This window comes from Bos grunniens, chromosome 4 (assembly GCF_055505025.1).
Source record: "Bos grunniens cultivar Pamir isolate PY7600 chromosome 4, Bosgru_T2T1.0, whole genome shotgun sequence".
NCBI lineage: Eukaryota > Metazoa > Chordata > Mammalia > Artiodactyla > Bovidae > Bos > Bos grunniens.
In genome coordinates, this window is record NC_141168.1 from 75632951 (window position 1) to 75659425 (window position 26475).

At 40.2% G+C, this 26475-nt stretch overlaps 1 protein-coding gene across 1 annotated transcript in view; it reads left to right on the forward strand.

Annotated features, from left to right (window-relative positions):
* Positions 1–3944: 3944 nt before the first annotated feature.
* SLC26A5 (solute carrier family 26 member 5) overlaps positions 3945–26475 on the forward strand; it is a 64053-nt gene continuing 41522 nt past the window's right edge. The window contains exon 1 of the mRNA XM_086397039.1: positions 3945–4104. The gene's annotated coding sequence lies outside the window, so the exon portion shown is untranslated. The remainder of the gene's footprint in view (positions 4105–26475) is intronic.

The following is a 26475-nucleotide window of genomic DNA, read 5'->3' on the forward strand; positions in this document are numbered from 1 at the left end:
AAACTTTCTTCCTTATGTTCCAAGGTTAAAGAAAGAATTATGGGAGATCACTTAAAACATGTATCCATTCATTTTAATGTTTTCCGGTTGGTATTTTGACAGCAAATTGTATTTTTCAGCCAGTTCCCTGATGCTAGGACATCAAGAATATTGAAAATAAGAAAATACAGTTAATACAAGTCTTTGTAGAGAGCAGTTTAATATCAGTAACACCATGTTACAATATCAGTAAAAATTGCATTTGTGTATACAGCATGACCCAGTTACTTCTAGGTATTTACATAGTGAAACTCACATATATACACAAAGAAATGTGTATCAGAATGTTCACAACAGCATTATTTGTAATTGCAAATAATTAGAAGCAATCAACTGTACATCAAGAGAATGGATAAATTGTGATTTATTTGCATAATAGAATATTGTGATGAAAATGGATAAACAGTACACCCCTTAATGATAACAACAAAAGTTGCAAAATTATAAATATGATTTAATGCCATTCATCAGATCTTAAAATTTGCTAACAAATACCACATGTTGCATATGAATACATGTATAAATGGCAAAAATATAAAACCATGTGTGGTAATGGTACATACAAATTCATAACAGCAGTTACCTCAGGTGAGGAAGTAGGATCAGAGTGGGATATGTGGAAGACGTTGACTGTGTCTAAAATATTTCTTTAAAAGCCAAAATAAAATATAATACAATGTTAAGGCTTGAATGAGTTATGTGTACAAATGGGCTTGTCATATTTCTGTTCTCAAGTTAGGATCTAAATACTATTGCAAAAAAAGAATAGGGAATTCCCTGGCAGTCCAGTGGCTAGGACTTGGAGCTTACACTGCAAGGGGCCTAGGTTCAATCCCTGGTCAGGGAACTAATATCCTGCAAGCTGTAAAATATGGCCAAAAAAAGAGAAAATAATAAATTGGCTTTGTCAGGCAAATTCAATGGGGAAATATATTCTAAGAATAAAGCAGCATGTGCAAAAACCAAAGATGGGAAGCAGCTTGCTGCCTTAGGGGAGTCACAGCTTATTTGAATTTGAGGAGGGGCACCTGGGAAGCAGTGTGAAGAGATGCCAGGGGCCAGTGTTGTTGGCAGCATCAGGAGGGAGGGAAGCAAGCAAGCATTTGCTTAAACTAACAAAATTCAGCTTTTCCCAGGAGGCACTGGGATACTGACTGAGGTGTGGAGAGGGGCTGGAGTAAGTTAAGGAAAGAAGCTGGAAGATTAGAATTAATAGGTAGATTTGGGACAACAGCTGAGGAATAATTTTAAGTTTCTGACAAGAATTTTGCTAAGGATTCACACTTCTCCAGAGAAACTACAAACTGCTTCACATACAAAATACAGTAGTAAATACAAAAAGTAACTATGCATTTATTTATTGTGCAGAAGAAGGGAAAACAAAAAAAAGCTGATAGTGCAAGAATTCCAGTTCAGAGGTGAGACAGTCTTGTCATCATTACTGTATCTTCCATTTAGTCCTTTGGGTGCTTATTATAAATGAATTTTTACAGAATTTTTAAAATCCAACATGGATGGAAATGGATGCTGTCTTTATAGATGTGGGAGACCATGCAATGACGGTGGGAAAGCCTGCCTCTCTCCAGTGGCCTCATTACCTTATTGCAGCCTCTGGATCCACTGTCTAGAAACCATGCCAATACAGCAGAGAAAGAGAAGTCTGGAAATGTAATTTTTTATGGAGAGAATACTGGTAGAATAATTTGTGGCAATACATATGAATAATAAAAAGGCAGAAACTGTGTGTAAGAAATATTGCCTCAGTAAATCTAAAGACAGTAAACTAACACCAAAATTATTACAGAAATTCCTGAATATTACTATCCATGGAAAACAGACATACTGTGATAAGTGAGGCACTTTTGACCACCTCCACAATTATCTTAACAAAAACTAAACAACTCTCTTAAACATTACAAAAGAAAGTCAATCCTTACTAATTCTAATGTAATTTCTTTCACATTCATATTTTAGGTGATTTGAAGTTAATTATTTGGTCTTCCTCTAAATTTCCTATTTGTAATAAAATATAACTATAAAATATTGGAAACTACATAAATATCCAAACATAGGTGAGTGAGTGAACACAGTGTGGTACATACACACAATGAAGTATTACATAACTGTTAAAAAGAAGGAATGAAAATCTCTGTGAAGTGATATACAGTGATTTCCACAGATATTGAGACACGAAAAAAAGCTGAGGAAAAAAGAGCATTTACAGTCACCATTGTTTGAGACAGGAAACTAGAATACATACTTATATCTGCCTAGCTTTGTGATGAAAAACCAGGAAGAATAAGCCAGGAAACCATGAAGTTGTTTACTCCTGGGGGGACTGGGTAGAATGGAACAAAGGAGGGAAGACATTTCTCTGACTACATTTGTATAGCTTTCACTTTGGGGATCAATGTTAATCTACAAATTTAAAAATTAAATCAAGCCACCAAAAGGAAAATAAACTAAACTAGAAACTATAGCACTATCTAACACAAAGCTGTCCTAATATGAGTTAATACAGGTATGGTACTTAGAACAATTCCAAGCACATGTGCCAAATACTGAGTGATACTCAGTATTACTGTTAACAATTGTTGTCATATTAAGTCACCTGACTTACTTCCAAAACTAGTTTATAATCTACCTCTCTACAGTGTTACTGCTCAAAATCTGGCCCTCCAATCGGCCCACCAGCCTCACCCAGGAACTTGTTAGAAGTGCCTATCTCAGGCTCCAACCCAGATGGACTCAGTCAGAATCTGCATTTTTAACAACATCTCCTATGTACATTATAGTTTAAGTACTGGGCTCAAGGACTAACAAGGTAATCTCATAAGATGACAGTGTCAAATGGATGACACCGGAAATGTATGTCACAGGTACCCAATTCCTCCTCAGTATCTCACTGTTAGGATTTATTCAGAGATGATCAAAGTCTGAAGAAAAGTACACACACCGAGCTATCAGTTTAGTTCATCACCGGACTCTCAGGCTAGTGTGGTACCCTTGAAGAGAGTGCCCTCGTGTGGAGGAGAGAGGAATTTCCAGCTCTTCCTCCCGGGCAGCGTCGTGAAGGTGATGCTCGGTCTCTGATGGGATGGTACTACTGGTACTGGTACTACTGGTTTTTCTCCAGGCGCACTTTTCAGCTTTAAAAGCCGCCACCAAGTAACTAGCTAATCATACAGTCGCTTTAGAAATGCAAAAAGCAGGGCGGGGCGGGGGGGAGAGTGACTCTAATGAATCAACCATAATCCTTGCTAAGACAAGGCCAAAGGAAAGTTTTTATACCGAAATCATTTCTGCCGTTCCTCTTCTTGGATTGGAGCACTCTGGCCACGGTGCTCTTATTAGGCGTTAAAAGCAAAACAGGCTCTTTCCTTCCCTCCTTCCTCATTTTATCCCTTCCTTCTTTCCATACTCCATTTTCGCTCCATTTACCTTCCTATCTGCTAAACTGCATATCAGGTCGCATTACTTAATAAAAAACAAACACTGATTTGTACATTCTAACTCGAATGCCTGGGAAAGAATCCGTGGCGCATATGTTCAAGTGTTTATCCGAGGCAACTCCTCAAAGCTTAAAAAAAAAAAAAAAAAAACCTTAACACTGTCATTCAGTTTTGTCATTGTTCCTGTGTCAACATGATTCTCCATAAGGAGTGTATTTTGAAATATATATTAGCTTATTTTCATTAAAAAAAAATAGTAACATGTTTCTTACTTGAGTACTACCACTTTATTTACCGTGTTTGCTCCACGAATCCCATCGTCAAGACCCCGTGAGCAGCGGGAGACAAACGGGGGTGTTGTTCCCGTGGCCTTGGGGGGCTGGACGGGCGGCGTATAATTTCCAGCGCACCTTAAAAGTTCTAGAAGTTGGAGAAGAGACCTCTGGGTCGCAGGGGTCGCGCGGCGGGGGGCGGGGCGGGCTCGGGTTACGGGTCCTGCGGGACGTCGCGCCTCCACAGCCTGTCAGGGAAGCAGCGGCGAGGCATCGAAACGACGGCGGCGGCGGCTCCGGAGCGCGGCGGGGCGGCGGCTCCGCCAGGGCAGCGCCGGCCGGTGAGTGCTCGCGGGCCGGGCCGGGGCCGGTGGGTGCGCGTGGGCCGGGCCCGGGGAGGAGCTGCTGCGGCGCGCACGGAGCGCCCACCGCCAGGCCCTCGGGGACCCACGGGATTCCCGCGTCGCCGCCTCTCCCGGCATCTCTAGCTCCGCTCTGTCTCTTGGGCTCTCCTGAAACTGCTTTCGAAAAGTGAATTCAGCATTTGACTTGCCCACACCTTGCCTGTCTCTAAAAAGCGCCTTCCTTTGCAAACCTCCGGCTCAGGCCTCCCTGTCTGCAGCGGCCGCGCCGCACAATTTTTTTTTTTTTTTTTTTGCCAGACGTTTGCGTCTTTACTGGACGTGCGCAACTCTTTGGTTCTGACCCAACCCTTTGCTGTTCACAACTTGGCTTTCATAGCTTCTCAGGTGCCCAGAACGTTCTCAGCCTTGCCGTGCTGTGCGCAGCCTCAAGACACCTTCTTACTGCAGCCCGCGCGTCCCCCAGCCCCGGGGTTGCCTTCGCCTGCTCTCTGGAGCCGAGCGCCGCCCCTAGTCCAGCCGGGAGTCGGGGTGGGTTCTGCCGCTTGGACGGCCAGGGTTCCCGGATAGGGTCTGTAGTTCGTAGTCCGGACGGCTCCCCTCCGCACCCGGAGGAAGCTTGTACCTCGAATCCGTGGCTTCTCCATGAGCCGAGGGCTTGCTGAGGGCCTTCCTGCCCTAAAATTGGGTAGTGGTAGCCTCTTGCTTAAAAACGCTTCTAAACACTTGCAGTGATGGGCGCTCAACCGCAATAAGGGTTCTGATACGAGGGCCTCTGACTTATATTTAATAAAATAGTTGATCAGGAAATCAGTTTACTTGTGTCGACTGCCTCGTTGAGGCGCACTCTGGGCAAGACCCACGAGGAAGCGTGCTGGAAGCTGTGCAAGGACCTTCGCTGTAGGGAAGGCAGCAGTCAGGCTGTGAGGAAGGTGGGGAGACCTTTCCTCACTGGGATGAGTACTGTGTATCAATCCGAGGTCTAAAATTTTCAAAACACGTAAGAAAACACAACAGATATGGCAGGTTCAGGGTGGAGGGTGCACTGAGATTCAGCGCTTTCTTATCTGAAAAGTGGGGACAATGTCTATTATATAAATGTAGCATTTAAGGTAAGCTTGGCAAATGCAGGGGAATTTGAAGGATGCAAAAGGAAGTGCATGCCTTCTTGAAGTGAAATTTGAAATAGTTTTATGCCACGCAATCCTTATAATTACTTCCATAGTTTTTCTGTTTCTGAAGACTTTCTGGCAGGGGACAGGAGGCTGGAGAGAGAAATTCAATCTAATTTACATTAGAAAGAAACTTGGGGTGAAGAATTCCTAGGTAAGGTTGCTATGGCTGATACCTTAAGTGCACTGCTGGAAAGCATTCTAGCCTGTAAGTAACACCTGAAGCCCCAATTCTGTTACGTAAGGTTTCTTTTCTTTCTTTTTTTTTTCTCTTTAACTACTCTGAAACTATACAGAGTTACCCGTCCCTCATTAATTTATGAGTGATACCAAAAGAATTGACTCAGTCCAACAAGAATTTGAGCTCCTTTGCTGTATGAGGCACTTTGCGAAGAGCTGCAGAAGGATGAAAGATGCAGGAACTTTGCAATTAAAACAGTAGCAACAACAGTAGGCTGATTTGTAAAGAGTGGATGCAGGTGTGCACTGCCTATTCGATTTAAAACCAAAACCAGTTGGGCTTTTATTTATTCTAAATGCCATGTGTAGCCCCTGATATCCTAATCATTTGGTAATTTATTTTTCCTATCATTGCCAGTGGTCTGCATTTTAGTAATTCCAAAGGAAAGGGTTTTCTGGGAAATACAACTAAATAAGAACATAAGTCTGTTTTCCCTAGTGTTTGCATTATCATTAAGCTAGTGAAGTTAAAATCAACAATAAAAATTAGGAGATGATTACTTTCTTTCCCTTTCATTTCAATCTAGTAAAACAAAGTCAGCATGAGTAAGTTTAATATTCTGTTGCCTCCCAAACTGTTTTATCTAAGTCCATTCTTTTGGAGGATGATCCACCATCATGAAATCTTTCCATCCTTCTTTTGGAAGACAGTTCCAGAGGCCAATTTCACAAAACCTTTCGTTACAGATACCAGAAGCCAACAACATCATCACATCATCTTCTTCCCAGTTTTACCCTTGAAAACAGTTGTGTTCTATGGGACTTTAGGGAGGGGACAGGTCATTTTTAAAATCTGGTCAAAGCTAGGACTTTATCCTTGGAAAAAATTCACATGCATTCAGAATATTGTATATCTCTTGGAGGATTCATGGTACCTTGCTCAAGAACAGGGGCAGTGTGGAAATGAAGCAAGGATGTGGGTAAATCTATAAACTGTGGGTATAATTTAATTTACTTCAAATGGAATAATACCTGGCTTTTTGAGTTAGTGTTCTCTGAATGGGAAGTAAAAAACTATTATTTATAAAATGGTAAAGACAAATTAGTCCTATTAATTTTTTAGTTGATCAAGATCAGCTTTTATCTTGAACATTATTAATCTGGTTTTTCCGTTTTTGTCATTCTTCTCAAGGAAATGTTTCTGAGATTATTTTTCTCTCAGCACTGATGCCTCATTCAGGATGGTTTCTCATGTGCCAACTTTTGTAATATGGGAATGGCTGAGTTCAAAATTTGAACTTGCTCACTCACACAGTTCATACAGGAAGGATATATATCTCACATAATTACCATATTCAATTTGAACCACTGTGACAGCAGTAGTTGTGTCTTGGAGAGAGTTGGTTGGTATTAGGAGTGAGTGGCGAAGAAGGCAATGGCACCCCACTCCAGTACTTTTGCCTAGAAAATCCCATGGACGGAGGAGCCTGGTAGGCTGCAGTCCATGGGGTCTCTAGAGTCAGACACAACTGAGCCACTTCACTTTCACTTTTCACTTTCATGCATTGGGGAAGGAAATGGCAACCCACTCCAGTGTTCTTGCCTGGAGAATCCCAGGGACGGGAAGCCGTCTCTGGGGTCGCACAGAGTCGGACACGACTGAAGCAACTTAGCAGGCAGGCAGGCAGGCAGGAGTGAGTGGAGAACATTAAGAATATCTTGGATGTAGCTTTTTTTTAAAGAATCAGCAACCCCTGGATTAACTTTCCTTCTTCTATCTCTAGGGCCAAGGAGCGAGCTCTGTCTTCTCCAACTCTCAGCCCCATGGATCAGGGTTTCATTGAATTGCACTAGACCCGCCATCTGGGTACCCTGCCCCCTGCTCTGTGTGCTGCACATTGGATCTGGCTAAGTAGAGGCCCCCTGGAACTAGTAAATGGTAGAGTGAATCATAGGTAGTAATGGATTTTACCTGGACTACGATTCGTAACATTTCCAGAAGCCAATATCACATTACACTATTTGGAAGAAAACAATAAGACACAGAATGCCAGAAGCATCACTGCTTACTCTCTCTTTTTAACTTGGACCAAGACCAACCCAGTCGATCCTTAGAAATGAACCAATTTGACTTACCTTATATTTTTTATTCTTTATCTATTTGGCTGCATTGGGTCTTAGGTGTGGCTCTCGGGATCTTAGTTGCATCAGGTGGGGTCTGTCTGCAGCACGCAGGCTCAGTACTTGCAGTGCACAGGTTTAGCTGCATGTGGGATCTTAGTCCCCCAAGCAGGGATCGAACCCATGTCCACCATGGAAGGTGGATTCTTAACCACTGGACCACCAGGGAAGTCCCTTGACTTACCTTATTGTTGAGTCACAACTAGGTAGCTGGTCAGCAGAAGGCAATGGCACCCCACTCCAGTACTCTTGCCTGGAAAATCCCATGGACGGAGGAGCCTGGTAGGCTGCAGTCCGTGGGATCTCGAAGAGTCGGACACGACTCAGCGACTTCACTTTCACTTTTTCCCTTTCATGCATTGGAGAAAGAAATGGCAACCCACTCCAGTGTTCTTGCCTGGAGAATCCCAGGGACGGGGGAGGCCGGTGGGCTGTCGTCTATGGGGTCGGACAGAGTCGGACACAACTGACGAGACGCAGCAGCAGCAGCAGCAGCAGGTAGCTGGTCGCACCCCTACAACGTCGTTGCTGGATGTGCTCAGTCATTTCCAACTCTTTGTGGCCCCATGGACTATAGCTCTCCAGGGTCCTCTGCTCATGGAATTTTCCAGGCAAGAATACTGGATGGGGTTGCCATTTCCTACTGTAGGGGATCTTCCAAACCCTGGTATTGAACCCACGTCTCTAGCATCTCCTGCATTGTCAGACTGATTCTTTACCAATAGTGCCACCTGGGGAGCCCTTAGAATGTCACTGATACACATTAATTAGATTAGTGAATTAATGGACATCATGGTTTTAATCCAAGATCTGCCCTTAACTAGGTACATGGGCGAATAACAAATTAAATTCCTTGGACCATATTTTTCTTATATAAAATGAGGGTGTCATAGGGATCAGTGGTTTTCAACTACTACTTTGTAGTCCCACACGTCTGAATCACATGTAGAATTTACTTAAAATATGTATATACACTGGGTCAGAGATTCTGATTTAATTGGACTGGGGCAGAGCCAGACATCTCTATTTTTTAAAAGCCCGCCTCCACCCCACCCCACCCCCCAAGAAATGCTAATATCCAGCCAAGGTTGAGAATCCCTGAGTTAAATCAACATTAAGAACTGATTCTAAAATGGTGTAACTTAATATGAACTGTTTTTAAATAACACCCTTCCAATGTTTTACCAGCTCCTCTCTTACCAGAATGTCAACATTTATTGGTTGGCAAATTTTAAATGTTAACAATGAAATATGTGATGAATTACTTACGTGGAAAAAACAGAAACCTCCGTGAAAGATACTTAAGGAAATGTCATATCTCTTCTTAAATAAATTTTGTTTTCTTTTTCAAAAAAATTAAAAAAATAAAACCAGCTTGAACATCAAAAAAATAAAATGGTGTAACTTAAAGATAGAAAAGCAGACTGGTAAAACCTGTTTCCTGTGTGGCTTAGCCCAGCATTACATACACTCCACAGTAACCAAGCCTACACACACTTTTCTAAGAAGCAGTCCAAATCAAGCAATTTAAATTTATTCAGGGAAGAGTCTGTGCCTTCTCGCCATTTCAGTATTCCCACGACGCTTTGCAGGTTCTCAGCACCTTGTGCATTTTGATGGACTGAATTAGATATAACTCTGCCCCTCTAAAATGATTAGCTGTTCCTGAAGGTCCCCAGGGACAATTATCTCTCTTCTCTTCGTGTCCATGCCTGTGTTTACTAGCCTATTGAAAGTTTCTCCTAGAGGTGATCTGTGACTTTCTGGGGTTGAGGAGAAGGTGTCAGTAAGGGATAAGGATGATCACATTGATGGTTGCCGAAATGTGAGCTTCTGTGACCAAACTGAGATAAAAAAAAAAAAAAAAAAGATCCTCACACCTTCTCAAGTAGTTGTAGACTATCGAGTTACCAGAACTGGGATAGGGAAAAAAGAGCACATTGTCTACCTTCATCATTTGTTGGGACCTAATCTTGTTGCCATTACATCGTAAATTCAATTCAGGTTCACACTTTATTCTTCAAGTTAAAGACAGAAGTTACTGTAATCCATGAAATTTCTGCTTATCTTTCTCTTTTTTTCCCTCCCGCTGCCCTTCATATTCCAAAATACTTAAAAGAAGAAAAAAACTGTGTATGTGTGACTGTCAGATCAGTAAAGAGAAACAGACATGAGTTGACAAAAGATGGAAAGGCATTAAGCAGGAAGGAGGCCCATGGATCTCTTAATTTTTTTCTTTTCTCTCTGCTGTTGGGCTTAGAGCTGCTATACATTTATTCTCAAATTTTCTAAAGTTTAAGCAAATTGTACCCCAGCTGCTATGTGTTAGTAAGTGTGGGCTTGCAGCCCATGATCCTGTGTTGCCTGCATCTCCCATACATGGTGCATTGAGTGCTATCTTAATAGGGTGCAGCCTGGACATGTTGTTGTTTAGTCACCAAGTCATGTCTGACTCTTTGCCACCCCATGGACTACAGCATGCCAAGCTTCCCTGTCCTTCACCACCTCCCAGAGCTTGCTCAAACTCATGTCCATTGAGTCGGTGATGCCATCCAACTATCTCGTCCTCTGTCGTCCCCTTCTCCTCCCGCCTTCAGTCTTTCCCAGCAGCAGGGTCTTTTCTAATGAGTCAGCTCTTTGCATCAGGTGGCCAAAGTGTTGGAGTTCAGCACCAGTCCTTCCAATGAATATTCAGGGTTGATGTCCTTTAGGATTGACTGATTAGATCTCCTTGCATGATAAAACACATTAAACAACGTACTGGTCTGTACTGTTGACTGTATGTCAGCTGAACCTCACTATGAAGGAAGTTTAAAATGGAAGCCAACATTCAGTAAGAGCTGATTAGTGCTGACCACTTCGAGCTTGGCATGTGCTCTCAAGATTGGCATAGACTTATTACCTGGTTCACTTCAATCATTGTCATTATGTACCTGGGCTTCCCTGCTGGCTCAGCTGGTAAAGAATCTGCCTGCAATGTGAGAGACCTGGGTTCAATCCCTGGATTGGGAAGATCCCCGGGAGAAGGGAAAGGCTACCCACTCCGGTATTCTGGCCTGGAGAATTTCATAGACTGTGTAATCCATGGGGTCTCAAAGAGTCGGACACAAATTAGCGACTTTCGCTTTCACCAGGATCCTGTAGATGACGTTGGTGTGTGATTTATGCAGTAGTGGTTTTGATTTCAACTATCAATAGAGAACATATCTGAAGAGGCCTGATATGTTTAATTGGCAGTGGAGAAATTAGTACCTGCCTCCTAGGGTTGTATGTGAAGCAGGTAACAGAAACATAATCTTGGTAGCTTATGCTTACAGTCAAGCAGCTCACCTATGTCCATCTCTCAGTTAGTGGTATTCTCGAATGTGGGATTCTCTGAGGTCTCTAAACATAAGTCTCAGCTTTCCTCTCAAATGCAAATGTCTCCTGTGCTTGCAGACTCCTCCTCTAAAAGGATAACAGAAAGTACATTTAGCTCCTATTACCAGCACTTAAAACTTACTTTTATTGTGTTTGTTATGTGTTTGTTATGTGTCTACCATAGAAATCTTGGAAAGTATGGACAAAAGGAAAATAAAATTACCCACAATTCTGAACATAACCTCTGTTTACCATTTTGTGGTAAATACTTTCAAATTTTTCTTCATAATGTCATAATATAAAATATGTCTATATATTTTATGTTAAAAAATATATTTACTATATAAAATTTAGCACACAATCACCAAATTTGCAAATTAAAAAAACAAGTTAAAGATGAAAGATAACATCCTAGGCACAGGCATTTGCCTTCCCTCTATCCTATAACTCTTTTTAAATGACTGTGACATTTTGCAGATAATAGAAAGAACCTGAAGAGAGTGGGGGCAAGTTATTGATGAAACAAAATCAGGAAATTGGTGCAGGAAGGACCACCATGGGAGGGAGATTGACCTTCTAGAAAGAAACTCAGGGCATGGAGTCAGCAAGGACAGAGAGCAAGGGGGCCTGAAAGCAGAGAGCTTGATGGAGTTTTTATGGGTTAGTTAGGGTGAGCAGCGCTTCTAATTGAGTTTGGCATTATGGAGTAAATCCTTTCTCTTTCTGGCGTTTGAAAAGGGAGTGAACTCTAGTCTGAAGGCCAGCTCTTGCCTCCTCACACTAAAGTCAAACTAGAAGTTGAAGAGCCTACTCTGCTGTGCAAAGGTTCCTGATCACCACTCCATTCAGGGAAGAATCCTGTCCTGAAACACTTGTGTACAAGATAGTGAAGGAAAGTGACCCCAGTTAATCAGAAAAGTCAATGAGGTCTTTGTATATATACACACATACACACACACGTACACACACACACACATATATATTTATAAAACCAAGAAAAATCTGACATATGAAGGAGTATGAAAAAAACAACCCCAAGATAAACAGTTATTAATGTTAGAGGGGAGATGGTTTAAAAGAGCTTTAGAGTTACCAAAGGGGAAGCAGGAAGGGAGGGATAAATTAAAAGTTTAGGATTAACAGATAGACACTATTATTGGATTGGCCCAAAGTTTTGTTCAAGTTCTCCATAATATCTTACAGGAAACCTAAACAAACTTTTTGGCCCACCCAATATGTTATTCAAACTAGATAAATAATAAGAATCCGCTGTATAGCAAAGGGAACTATATTCAATAATTGTAATAACCTATAATAGGGAAGAATGTAAAAAAATACATATATATATACATATACACACACATATATATATAACTGAATCACTTTGCCATACACCTGAAACTAACACAGCACTGTAAATCACTATACTTCAATTTTTAAAAAATGTATAAGGACTATCAAAAAAAGAAAAATATATATAAAATAACTTTTAAAAATAAAAAAAATCTGAGTACCTTCTGAGTGATTAAAAATATATTGTTTCCATACAACAAAAATATAATTCTATAAAGAAGGAGTAATAATCAGAAAACAGACAAAAAAGATCTTGAAATTTTAAAAAGTAATTACTGAAATCAATTTAGTAGAGCAGCTGAAAGATAAAGTTTAAGCAGTCTCCTGGAATGAACAACCAAATGTCAAAGAGATGGAGAATATATATGCTAGAAAAGATAAGAAACATAGAAAATAGTTCATTATGTCCAACTTCAATCTATTGGAGCTCTAGAAAGAGAAAATAAAGTCACTTAAGATTGATCTTAAGCTTCTCATCACTGAATAGGACGCTAAACTACAATGGAGCAGTGCCTTCAAAGTTGTGAGGGAAAATGATCTTGAATCTAAAATTCTGTTGCCAATTAAATTATTAAGTGCGAAAGTAAAATGAGGACATTTTCAGATCTTCAAAGACTCAGGCAATTTTCTTCCAAGTACCCTTTCTTAAACAATTACCTAAGGATGTGCTCCAGCAAAATGAGAGCAGAAAGTAAAACTGGAGGAAGATGTGAAATAAGAGTGTTATTCCCCCAGTACAATCCTAGGCTGGCAGATTTGTACCAGACTTAGAAAAAAAAAAAAAAAATGATGCAAATTAAAAACCAAAAGTAATCGGTATACTCTAAGAATCATGACTTTAGGAAGAACTAAGTAACTTTTGTTCTGTAGCCAGAACCAGTAATGAACTATATTCACATAGTTATAATAACAGGACATCTAGCAACCCGGGGTATTAAACTAACTCATGCAGACCTCTCTTCAGTACAAACACACAAAAGTAAAGGATAAGACACAATGAAATATATAAGTAAATCAGTCAGTCAGTTCAGTTGCTCAGTCATGTCCGACTCTTTGCAACCCCATGGACAGCAGCATGCCATGCCTCCCTGTCCATCACCACCTCCCAGAGTTTACTCAAACTCATGCCCATTGAGTCAGTGATGCCATCCAACCATCTCATCCTCTGTCGTCCCCTTCTCCTCCCACCTTCAATCTTTCCCAGCATCAGGGTCTTTACCAATGAGTCAACATTTCGCATCAGGTGGCCAAAGTATTGGAGTTTCAGCTTCAGCATCAGTCCTTCCAATGAACACCCAGGACTGATCTTTAGTATGGACTGGTTGGATCTCCTTGCAGTCCGAGGGACTCTCAAGAGTCTTCTCCAACACCGTAGTTCAGAAGCATCAGTTCTTCGGCACTCAGCTTTCTTTATAGTCCAACTCTCACATCCATACATGACTACTGGAAAAACTATAGCCTTGACTAGATGGACCTTTGTTGGCAAAGTAATGTCTCTGCTTTGTAATATGCTATCTAGCTTGGTCATAACTTTTCTTGCAAGGAACAACCGTCTTTTAATTTCATGGCTGCAGTCACCATCTGCAGTGATTTTGGAGCCCAAAAAAATAAAGTCTGACACTGTTTCCATTGTTTCTCCATCTATTTGCCATGAAGTGATGGGACCAGATGCCATGATCTTAGTTTTCTGAATGTTGAGTTTTAAGTCAACTTTTTCACTCTCCTCTTTCACTTTCATTAAGAGGCTCTTTAGTTCTTCACTTTCTGCCATAAAGGTGGTGTCATCTGCATATCTGAGGCTATTGATATTTCTCCTGGTAATCTTGATTCCAGCTTGTGCTTCTTCCAGCCCAGCGTTTCTCATGATGTACTCTGCATATGAGTTAAATAAACATGACGACAATATGCAGCCTTGACGTACTCCTTTTCCTATTTGGAAATAGTCAACTTTAAAATAAAGACTACCAGAAGAATGCAGAAAATCATTTAGAAGAGCAGTTAGTGCAAGTTTATACCCAGCACAACCATAGCAGTTTCTCTGGAGGTTACAGATCCTGAGATATAGAGATGGGATTATGCCATTTAGATCTGGAAGGAAGACGTGCCCTCAGGCACAAGGAAACATGGAACCTCTTCTCACCTCCCCCCACTTAATATGAGCTCACAATTTTAAAAACCTATAAACAGTAGTGAGGGAGTTTGAACAAACAAAACAAATAGAAGAATCAAATCCCAATGAATCAAAAATAAAAGAAATATATGAAAAAAGTTATAATTGTGTTAAAAAATTGTTAAAGGGATAAGAATAGAAAACAAAATTTAAAAAAAAACAGTGCATAAAAAGAACAGCATATTTTAAAAAGAAAATAAATGAAAAATACAGACATTGATTATTTTTAGTTAATGTATTAACTAAACAACATATTACCCAAAGGAAGATCAGTGAACCGGAAGTCAAATCTGAGAAAACTGCCTAAGATCAACCCGTTGAGATTAAAAGATAGAAAATGTCATAGGTTGAAAGACACATTGGTATAATGAGCTCCAGTAGATGTCTAATAGAAATTTAAGAAGGAAAGAATAGAATGTTTTAGCCTATACTGATTACATAAGTAAACAAATTAAAATGTAATACAATCTAGAAAAAAATAGTAGGGAGTAAGGAGACTTAAATATTCATTTTTCATGGTAAGCACTCATAGATAATATCTAAATTCAGTAAATCAAAGATAGCCATATATTACTTAGAGCAGTAGTTCTCAATCCTAAAGGAGATTTGGAAATGTATCATAGTGACTGGAGGGCGCTACTAGCATTTAGTACCAGGGATGAACATGCTAAATGCACAGCACAGTTCCACATATGTCCCCCCCAAATATTAATACTAATAACACTCTTTTTGAGAAAAGCTGATTTAGAGTTAAAAATAAGCCCACCAGAACTAAAAACAAAAAAAACTATTTTAAGAAAAAGTTTGCTTTAGGGAATAGAGCTGGAGTTGGGGAGAAGAGGGGTGGACAACCATTTATTTTTGTGATTAGTCCTTCCATAATACTTGTATTTTCACCATGTCTGTATTATGTTTCTTAAAGAAGACTGGTAAACCAGTATATTGTTCTTCCATTTTCATTTAAAGAGAACTCTTTCTTATTAAAATATCTGTCATTCAAACTTAAGCACCAATATGAATTACTGAGCTTTTTATCCCAAAGAAGTTTCTAGAGGCATATCTTCTGAGTATTAATGATCTTTCATGTGTTCCTAGTTGGAAAATAAATCTTGCAATTTATCACCTTAAGTCATAGAAAACTAGTGCTTGGATGATTAGTATCTTTAGTGGAGTTGACTAATTGTCTCATAGTAGGTGGGTTTGATCAGTAGTTCTGTATAGCACAAAGGAGGATGGAAATATGGTCAAATAGTTAGAGCACATGGCTTCAAATTGGAATGTGTAGCCTGCTTTTTATGATCCTTTAAGACCACATCCTGTTCAACCTCTCCAGTTTCATTTCCACTGACTACCTAAAAAAAAGTTTCTACCAGTACTTTTGGTATTCTGTGACTGTGCTGCGTGATGCTTAGTCGCTCAGTCATGTCAAACTCTGCAATACCCATGTACTATAGCCTGCCAGGCTCCTCAGTCCATGGGGATTCTCTAGGCAAGAATACTGGAGTGGGTTGCTATGCCCTTCTCCAGGGGATCTTCCCAACCCAGAGGTCGAATCCAGATCTCCTGTATTGCAGACAGATTCTTTCCCATCTGAGCCACCAGGGAAGCCCAAAAATACTGGAGTGGGTAGCCTATCCCTTCTTCAGGGGAACTTCTCAAGCCAAGAATCGAACTGGAGTCTCCTGCATTACAGGCAGATTCTTTACTAGCTGAGTTACGAGGGAAGCCCATTCTGTGACTAGGTCCCATTAATTTTTACCTTTCACTTCTCAGTGCATAATCACATGCCTCACTTAAAGGTCAGTTTTCATTCCAATCCCAAAGAAAGGCAATGCCAAAGCATGTTCAAACTACTGCACAAGTGCACTCATTTCACACACTAGCAAAATAATGCTCAAAATTCTCCAAGCCAGGCTTCAACAATACATGAACTGAGAACTTCCAGATGTTCAAGCTGGATTTGGAAAAGGCAGAGGAACCAGAGATCAAATTGCAGACATCTGTTGGATCACAGAAAGAGCAAGAGAATTCCAGAAAAACATCTATTTCTGCTTCATTGATAAGAAAGACTTTGATTGTGTGGATCACAACAAACTGTGGAAAATTCCTAAAGAGATGGGAATACCAGACCACATTACCTGTCTCCTGAGAAACCTGTATGCAGATCAAGAAGCAATAGTTGGAACCAGACATGGAACAATGGACTGTTTCCAAATTGAGAAAGGAGTATGTCAAAGCTGTATATTGTCACCCTGTTTATTTAAGTTATATGGAGAGTACATCATGCAAAATGCTGGGCTGGATGAAGCACAAGCTAGAATCAAGATTGCCGGGAGAAATATCAATAACCTCAGATAGGCAGATGACACCACCCTTATGGCAGAAAGCGAAGAGGAACTAAAGAGCCTTTTGATGACTGTGAAAGTGGAGAGTGAAAAAACTGGCTTAAAACTCAACATTCAAAAAACGAAGTTCCTGGCTTCCAGTCCCATCGCTCTATGGCAAATAGATGGGGAAACAATGGAGATAGTGACAGACTTTATTTTCTTGGGCTCCAAAATCACTGAAGACGGTGACTTCAGCAATGAAATTAAAAGATGCCTGCTCCTTGGAAGAAAAGCTATGACAAACCTAGACAGCGTATTAAGAAGCAGAGACATTACTTTGCCAACAAAGGTCCATATAGTCAAACTATGGTTTTTCCAGTAGTCATGTATGGTTGTGAGAGTTGGCCCATAAAGAAGACTGAGTGCCAAAGAATTGATGCTTTTGAATTGTGGTGTTGGAGAAGACTCTGGAGAGTCCTTTGGACTGCAAGGAGATCAAACCAGTCAATCCTAAAGAAAATCAACCCTGAATATTCATTGGAAGGACTGATGCTGAAGCTCCAATACTTTGGCCACCTGATGTGAAGAGCTGACTTGCTGGATAAGACCCTGATGCTGGGAAAGATTGAAGGCGGGAGGAGAAGGGGACGACAGAGGATGCGATGGTTGGATGGCATCACCAGCTCAATGGACATGAGTTTGAGCAAGCTCTGGGAGGTGGTGACGGTCAGGGAAGCCCGGTGTGCTGCCATCCATGGGGTCGCAAAGAGTTGGACATGACTGAGCAACTGAACAACAACAATCCATCCCTCAAGAGCTACTTCCAGGTAGTATCCTCACTGAAGCCTTCCTTGAGCTCTAGTCTTGCTTCTAATTTGGTTAAGACCACAATACTCCATAAGCAACAGATCACAAGTGGGAGCATATGCCTGTAATTAATATAACTTAGATAGAAGTAGATAAATATTTTCATATGATTAGTCTGATACACAGTTAATGAAGCAACATAGCATAAGAGCATGGTTTCTGCAGTGAACAGTCCTAGATTCCAATCCAGGCTGTTATTACTTCATCTGAAAAACATGGATAATTCCTGCCTTACATAGATGCTGAGATTCTTCCATTTCAGTCTCAATAAATGTTATACTATAATTAACTATCATTGTATATATATAAGGAGCTCACATAACTATCTCTCATTTATAATATTTTAAGTCAATTTGTAGTTTTTATGTACCCACTTTGTAAGTTGTCCAATACTTAAATAGAGCATTCAGTTCAGTTCAGTTCAGTTGCTCAGTCATGTCTCTTTGTGACCCCATGAATCGCAGCATGCCAGGCCTCCCTGCATTAACATTGTTTAAATATAGATTATATTTTATTACCATTAACATTGTTTAAATATGGACTGTGTTTCATTACCATTATACACATAAACTCACAGAGATTGAAGAACAAAATCTCACTTGTGATAGCAGAAAATTAGAAGTAGCCTAAGTAGTCTAATGATAAACAAGTGAAAAATGGAAGTGTTAGTCACTTTGTTGTGTCTGACTCTTTGTGACCCCATGGACTGCAGTCCACCAGGCTCCTCCATCCATGGGATTTTCCAGGCAAGAGGACTGGAATGGGGTCGGACACGACTGAGTGACTTCACTTTCACTTTCCACTTTCATGCATTGGAGGAGGAAATGGCAACCCACTCCAATGTTCTTGCCTGGAGAATCCCAGGGATGGGGGAGCCTGGTGGGCTGCCGTCTATGGGGTCGCACAGAGTTGGACACGACTGAAGTAACTTAGCAGCCTCAGCAACAGCATACCCACCTGTAAGAAATTCTTTAAAGGATATAGATTGTAGAGACCCTAGATGACAGGTCCCTGAGGCCATGTTCCTGAGCTTTTTACTCTCTAAGCATAGCCAACTGGTAAATTTTAGCCAAACATATAAGTAGGGACTAAGTAGATTTGCGTTGAGCAGATTAATAGATGGAGACCCAAGGACTTGAGAAATGAAGCATATGAAATAAAGGTGAGTGAGGTTCAGTTAAAAGGTAATAGTATAAAATAGATAGCCAATGGGAATTTGCTATATGATTCAGGGAACTCAAACAGGAGCTCTGTATCAACCTAGAGGGGTGCAGTGGGGAGGGAAAAGGGAGGGAGATTCAAGAGGGAGGGGACATGTGTAATACCTATGGCTGATTCATGCTGATGTTTGATAGAAAACAACAAAATTCTGTAAATCAATTATCCTTCAATTAAAAAATGAATAAAATTTAAAAGATAATAGTAATTATAAATAATAAATATTGAATGTCTTGCTGTAAGTGTTTCATAATTCTTACACTAAGCTTCAGTGCAGCACTATAAGGACTGGCCGAGCAAATTATGGGACATCCATGTAACAGCACACTCTGCGACTGTTTTAAAAAACATGAGAATGAGGAAGCTCTTTTGTACTGACATGGAAAGGTCACCAAGATATAGTAAGTGAAAAAAGCAAGGTGCAGAATGGTGTAAGTCGTGCTACTGTTTGTAGGAAGAAGACCATATATTTATATCTGCTTGTGTAGAAAATATCTCTGGGAAGACACAAGAAGCTGACACTGTGATTGCCTCCCAGCCATGGAGTGGTAGTATAACGTCACTTTAATGCTTCTTACACATGAATTTTCGAACCTTGTGAATGTGTTGGTGATTCGAAATGACAGTTAAATGCAGACAGAAGAAAATCATTATCGCCATTTACAAATGAGCAAGGAGATTACAGGAAATTAGGTACACTGCTCAAAGTAGCAATAATAATGGTCACGTTTACTGAGCACTCACTGTGTGCCAGGCCCCAGTTGAAGTACCTTAGAAACATTTTCTTTTTACGTTTATAATTTTATTATTTATTTATTTTTTACTTTACTGGGTCTTAGTTGCTAAGCGGGCTTTTCCCATACGTGGCTTGTGGGGGCAACTCTTGCTGTGAGCAGGCTTCTCACTGCGATGAGTTCTCTTGTTGTGGCGCACAGGCTCTAGGTCGTGAACTCCGTGAGCTCAGTAGTTGCAGCTCCTGGGCTCTTAGAGCACAGGCTGAGCAGTTGTGGTACACAGACTTAGTTGCTCATCGGCATGTGGGATCCTCCCAGACCAGGGATCAATCTGGTCCAAATTGGTCTGCATTGGTCTGCGTCAATCAGTCTGCATTGGTAGGCAGACTCTTTACCACTGAGCCACCAGGGAAGCCCAAAACTTTTTCTAATTTATTTTCACAGATATATAATGATTTTATCCGAGTGGTATAGCTGAAGAATCTGAAGGAAACGTAATTTATTTTCCAGCTCAGGACACTCTGGAAGTGATAATTACTCTGGGACAGCAAGCATAAGCCAGGACTAGGGTCACTCTATTTATAGAGAGGTCAGGTAACTTGCTAGATGTCGCAGCAAGAGGGAACACCAGGATTGGAACTTTGGTCTGAGAGAATCTACAGCCTGTGCTCCTGACTGCCACTTATGGATAAGCAAATGAAGGCTTGCAGAATGCACACACCTATGAAATGACAGTTCCGGCCTCCAACATAGTCCTTCTGAACCCAAAGCCTTCCATACCGTTGCGTCTCAGAATGCAAAATCCTTTGGCCTAGGAATTGAATGGGAGGTGGATAATTACAAAAGAAGAGCGAAAGGATGGGAAGAGCCACAGGCTATATCCTCCAGCAACCATGGCCCCCACCACTCACAAACACTCCGAGAGCATTCAGGCCGCAAGCTGCATGTTACTTTGTGTTAGGTGTTCAGACAATTACGCTGTCCTCACAGAGCTTACAGTCTGCATTCAGGACCAGCTTGCAGGGATTATTGGGCCTTTGGCTCTTTCCACATGTTGGGCCACTTCAATTAATCCATGATCATTAATAAGGAAAAGCAGGGAGTTTATCTTGGTTATGCTAAAAGTCCCAGAGGTATAGAAAAGAGGAAGCAGCTTTTCCAAATTCCTTTAAAGAGAAGATTACAAAAGTTATAAGTGAAAGAAAAATTTTTTCTGAACTATAATCTTTCTCTGTGAGCTGTGAAAAATACAGACTCCAGAATTACTAAATCAGAATCTCTAGAGGTATTTTAAGTTCTCCTTGTGATTTCAAGGAGAAATTTGTGGTCTTTTAAGCTCTGCTTGTCATTTCAATGTGCTTCCAAGTTTGTTGTGACTGGTCTAGTTGACCCTATGATAATATCATAGAACAGCTCAGAATGCTTGAGAGGCAGAACTAGGGCCAGACCCTTACCCCAACCTTCAGTTTGGAGCATCTTCCACAAAACCATAGTGAACCTTCATTATTGGCAAGCAACTGATTCTTGCTTTTAGTTTGAAGTTAAAAATGTTGTCACTACATTTTTATTTATAAATATGTGTGCTTTTTAAAACTACTTTGAATAGGAAGCAAGGTTTTCATTTTGAAAATATTTTGGGATAAGTCAAGTGAGTGTAGATGAGTTCATTTTCAGATTTACACAGTGAGGAAGTTAAACTGGATGGTTTACAAAATTACTTTCAGATCTAGAAATCAATGTTGGAAGGTATTCTAAATTGTTTTTAAATCCCTTCTTTCATAGCTTTGAAAAACAGGGCTTCTACATCGAGATCAATTTGCTTTTCTGTCATTAGCATTTTTGTTGGAGACTCTGTCAGAAGGCTTGTTCCTTAGGTCCATCCAGAAAACTTTTCTCATGTGTGGGTTTATATACTTAGTTTTACAACTTGGTGATTTATAATGATAATCCACATACTGGAAGCTCATTATCTGTCAGATAATCATCTGGTCATTTGATCTCCTGCCTTGGTCCCTTGGTTACTTTGCCTCTCTTCTGATATATAACCTCTTCTTCTGATAAAGTGGTTATTGATAGCCTTCAAGGCTTTAGTTATATAATTCTTGTGATGAGCATACAAAGTTCCCCCAAAGGACAATCTTGCATTATAACATCCTCTTCTTTACTCTTCCCAGCAGTCCTTTCCTTTCTCAGTTGAGACATCTTTGAAGTTCCAAATAGATATCTCAAGGAGGACAAAAATTGTAGTCAGGATCCTGAAACCTCAAAAGAGTTTGAGAATCCCCTCTTTTCTGTGTGTCCTCTTGACCTGCTGCTAAGTCACTTCAGTCGTGTCCGACTCTGTGCGACCCCATAGACAGCAGCCCACCAGGCCCCCCAGTCCCTGAGATTCTCCAGGCGAGAACACTGGAGTGGGTTGCCATTTGTTACCAGATTTAGCAAAGGACAATATAAGATACTCAATTGTAACTAAGTTGGGATAAAGAATAAAATTTTAATATAAGGATGCAATATTTGGAACATACTTATACTAACCATTTGTTACTTATCTGACATTCACATTTAACTAGACATCCTATAATTTGGCAACTCTGCAGAGAGTACATAGCTAAGGCTTTCCTAGTTCATCTAATGTTTTGGGGTCTAAATTCTTTTAATATTTGCTCTTAATTTAAAACTTGAATGGAATGTTTGTAATAACTAAGATTTCCGTTTTCTTTAGCATTTTCATAAAATGTTAGCATTTGCACTGCCCACCTACACACAATTCCCTTTTGTTGTGAGAATATAAGAATAGAAATAAGACTTTTCTGTAGAAACCCAAGCTTAATAATTCTCTCCTTTGTAAGTTTTTATTAAGTATTTCAAAGATACACATAAGCAAAGATAGTAATATAATGCATTGCACACAATTTATTTATACCCTATTCAGCTTCCTTCTTTTTGTTTGGTTTGATAGGTAGGTGTGAGTGTATATATTGCCATCTCCTAAGTCAGTGGTTTTGAACCTTGACTGTGCATTAAGAATCACCTGGGGAGCTTTTAAATCTCAATCCTTGCCTGCCTCCTAGACCAATTAAATCAGAATTGCTGGCAGTAGAGTCAGATGATTCCAATGTGCAGCCAGGGCTGAGAACCAGTGCCCAGAACGAAAATGGCAAATGCAAAGATACATTTTTTACTGCTAAATCGTCTCCTTATATTTCACATTCCTCTTCATAACTTACTTCATGTATTTTTCAGCAAGTATATTATATCATGGTGTGTGTGTGTGTGTGTGTGTGTGTGTGTGTATATATATATATATATATATAATGTTACGTTGAATTACAGCAAACATGTCATTTTATAAAATTTACTTTAAAAAAATCTCATCTGTCTTTAATCATGTCACTGATTCATTATTAATTTCCTAAAAGCTTATAATTGGCTTTGTTTTCAAATATTTATTTGTGATTTTCTGATGTCTTTTTCATATACATGTCTGTCTTAGGTTATAAACCAGTGGTTCTTAACTTTATCTGCTCATTAGATTCATCTTGCTGCTGCTGCTGCTGCTAAGTCACTTCAGTAGTGTCCGACTCTGTGTGACCCCACAGACGGCAGCCCACCAGGCTCCCCCGTCTCTGGGATTCTCCAGGCAAGAACACTGGAGTGGGTTGCCATTTCCTTCTCCAATGCATGAAAGTGAAAAGTGAAAATAAAGTCGCTCAGTCATGTCTGACTCTTAGCGACCCCATGGACTGCAGCCTACCAGGCTCCTCCGTCCATGGGATTTTCCAGGCAAGAGTACTGGAGTTGGATGCCATCGCCTTCTCCAAGATTCATCTTAGGATGCGCTAAAAAAGATGCCTGGGCCCCACCTCCCAGAGGCTCTGCTGGGAGGCTCTGTGCTAATTGGTCTGGTATAGAGCCCAATCATTGAAGTTTTTAAAAAGCACCTGAGGAGATTCCAAGTTTAGGGAGAATTGAAAGCCAGATTCAAAAGATGTTTTGAATCTTCCTGGGAACATTTAAAACATGTGCATAATTGCCCTGCTTAATGAACCTGAACCTGCATACATGCTCAGTTGTGTCTGACTCTTTGCGATCCCATGGACTGTAGCCCGCCAGGCTCCTCTGTCCATGCTTAAGGAGGTAGAAAGAATTTTGAGGTTCTAGGAGGAAGAGAAATGAGGAAATGATAAATGACCTTCATAGTAATAGGTGTAAATGAGGAATTTCTGTTGGGGGGAGCCAAAGGACTTTTGAGAATAAAAATAAGGATGTCTAATATTTTAGAAATGTTTTATTTCTTCTGCTATACTTTAACATGACCTATTGTGTTGCACTGAAAGCTTCAAAGCAGTCTGCTGTACTCAGGTACAGGGATCCATGCCCACACCCCTGTGAAGTAAATACTCACTGTCCAGACCTCAACTATGGGACCCTAATTCAGGAGGCTCAGAGTGAGGCCAGACACCAATCCTTTAAAACCTTGCCCAGAACATTGTGATGAGAGGGCAGTTTTGGTCACTACTGCACTTTACGATAACACATCCCAATTCATTGCAATTCATCCCATTGACAACTGGGCAAATTCAAGAAGAGTAACAGTAAAATCAGTGGTAAAACTAGATTTTTGCAATAGGGATTCATATTATGAGACCTCTCTCAGATCTACCTGATCTTTTTCTCTTTGGCTATGTGAAAGAAGAAGTTATCTTTCTATAACAGGCTAGAAGACGATCAAGGAAGAGGTCTCCAGAAAAATAATTAAATAAAAATGTCAGAGTAATCTTAGTCTTCTATAATGTGAAGTACAGAGAGGAAGCATGACATACACTATCAATAACCATGATGCACCAGTACAAAGACTGTGTGTGTTCATCAGTGAGACAAGGACTGAGTTGGGTCCTGGGAATTCAGGGTATTGTCTCGAGGGATTTACAGTCTAGAAGAGGAAACCGATAATTATATAGAGAGAAGAGATAGGATATTATACATAACAGTGAGTAGAGACCCACTTCATGGGAGATTAGAGGTGAGCAAGGACTCAGGAAAGCAAAGAACAAAACCTGGCTTTTGAAAGATGATTAGGATGTAGGGGAAATGGAAGGAGAGTGAGGGAAAAGAAACAGCATTTCTTGTCAGAGTGAATGTAATTCTGGGCACAGGCACAGAGGCTAGAAGCAGCTTGGTAGGTGGCCTGAGTTGCAGATGGTTCTATGTCGCCGTTGCATGATGTTCTGGAGGAGTTGGGGGCAGAAGGGAGACAGAGTGGCAGTGTTGCTGTCTGTAAACCCACCCACATACCTCAGCCCAGCCATTCTTGTGTATTATGATGAGTTCCTGGAATAATAAATAAAAAGTCATATGAGAAGCCAGCCTTGCAAACTCTAAAACAAAAGATGTACAGTCTTAGTCAAATTGTGCTGCAGAATCCTCTTTCTTCAGGCTTATCTTTTCATATCATCAGTACTGATACTTGGTTGCATTTGCTGCTAGAATTCCTCTTTATTCTAGACTTTTAAATTTTCAACCTTCTTGGACCTCGGCTTTTGTTTTGTGTGATGTTTTCTGATTGGTCACACAAACATGATTTAAATTTGAGTGTAATTTCAGTTTGATGAATATTGAACTTTTCACCATGAGCAAATTGTATTGGTCAGCATCAGTAATCCAGCACCCACCTGCAGTTACCACACTGGCACCTAACCATTAACTCTTGCTAACCCCTGGGGAGGGAAATGTCAACCCACTCCAGTATTCTTGCCTGGGAAATCCCATAGACAGAGGAGCCTGGTGGGCTACAGTCTGTGGGGTCACAAAGAGTCAAACATAACTGAAGCGACTAAGCATAAGCATGCTAACCCCCAACTCCTCTGCCCTTTACTTCCTTCAGTTGGGACCCATGGCTTTAGTTGTTGTGCACTTATTTTTTTATTATAAAATATATCTTTCAAATTTACAACTGCAAAGAATCATGTACCAACCACAATCACCAGTTTACTTACCACATAGCTTAGTCAAATCTTAACATTTTGCTCTATTTGTGCCAGTTCTTTTTTTACAAACTAAACGTTGCAGATACTGTCAGTCGAAGCTCCCTTTCTGTTCCCCTTCTCTCCAGAAGTGACACCATCCTGATCTTAGTGTTTATCATTGTCATGCATGCTTTTATACATTTACTACATATGGGCACATAACAAAATACATAATTGCTTTGTAAGTTTTTTAAACTTTAAGTACTTCCATTCTTGAAGTACCCATCTGTTCCATATACTTTTATTGAAAATTATGTTTTTGAGGTTTATGATGATGACATATATAGATTTAGTTCATTTATTAAAATTACTGTGTAGTGTTCAATTTATGACTATACAAAAATTTATGTAGACATTTAGTTTTTTTCTGATTTTTCACTGTCATAAAGCTGCAGTTAACATATTCCTCTGTGCAGAAGCATATTGGGGTTTTGTTCCTTAAACATTTCTTTTACTCATATGAGTAGTGTTCATTATGTAGATAAGTAGGTAGATAGATGTAGGTATAGAAATATCAGTCATCCTAATAGTCTCACGCATAGAAGCCTCAGCTCTGAACCACAGAATAATGTAAGGAGTAACCATATGTGAGTACAGAATTGGGAAGGAGGCTAATATACCTTCAAGAAACTTGGAGTCAGTTTAAGGACTGGTCTTGCTCCTTTTTCTGTTTCTTTGACACATAAATTGTTAGAGTCAGCCTAATTCGCTGTTTCCTTAATATTGACTTAGAGCCAATTGCTGCAATATTTGTCCACTGAA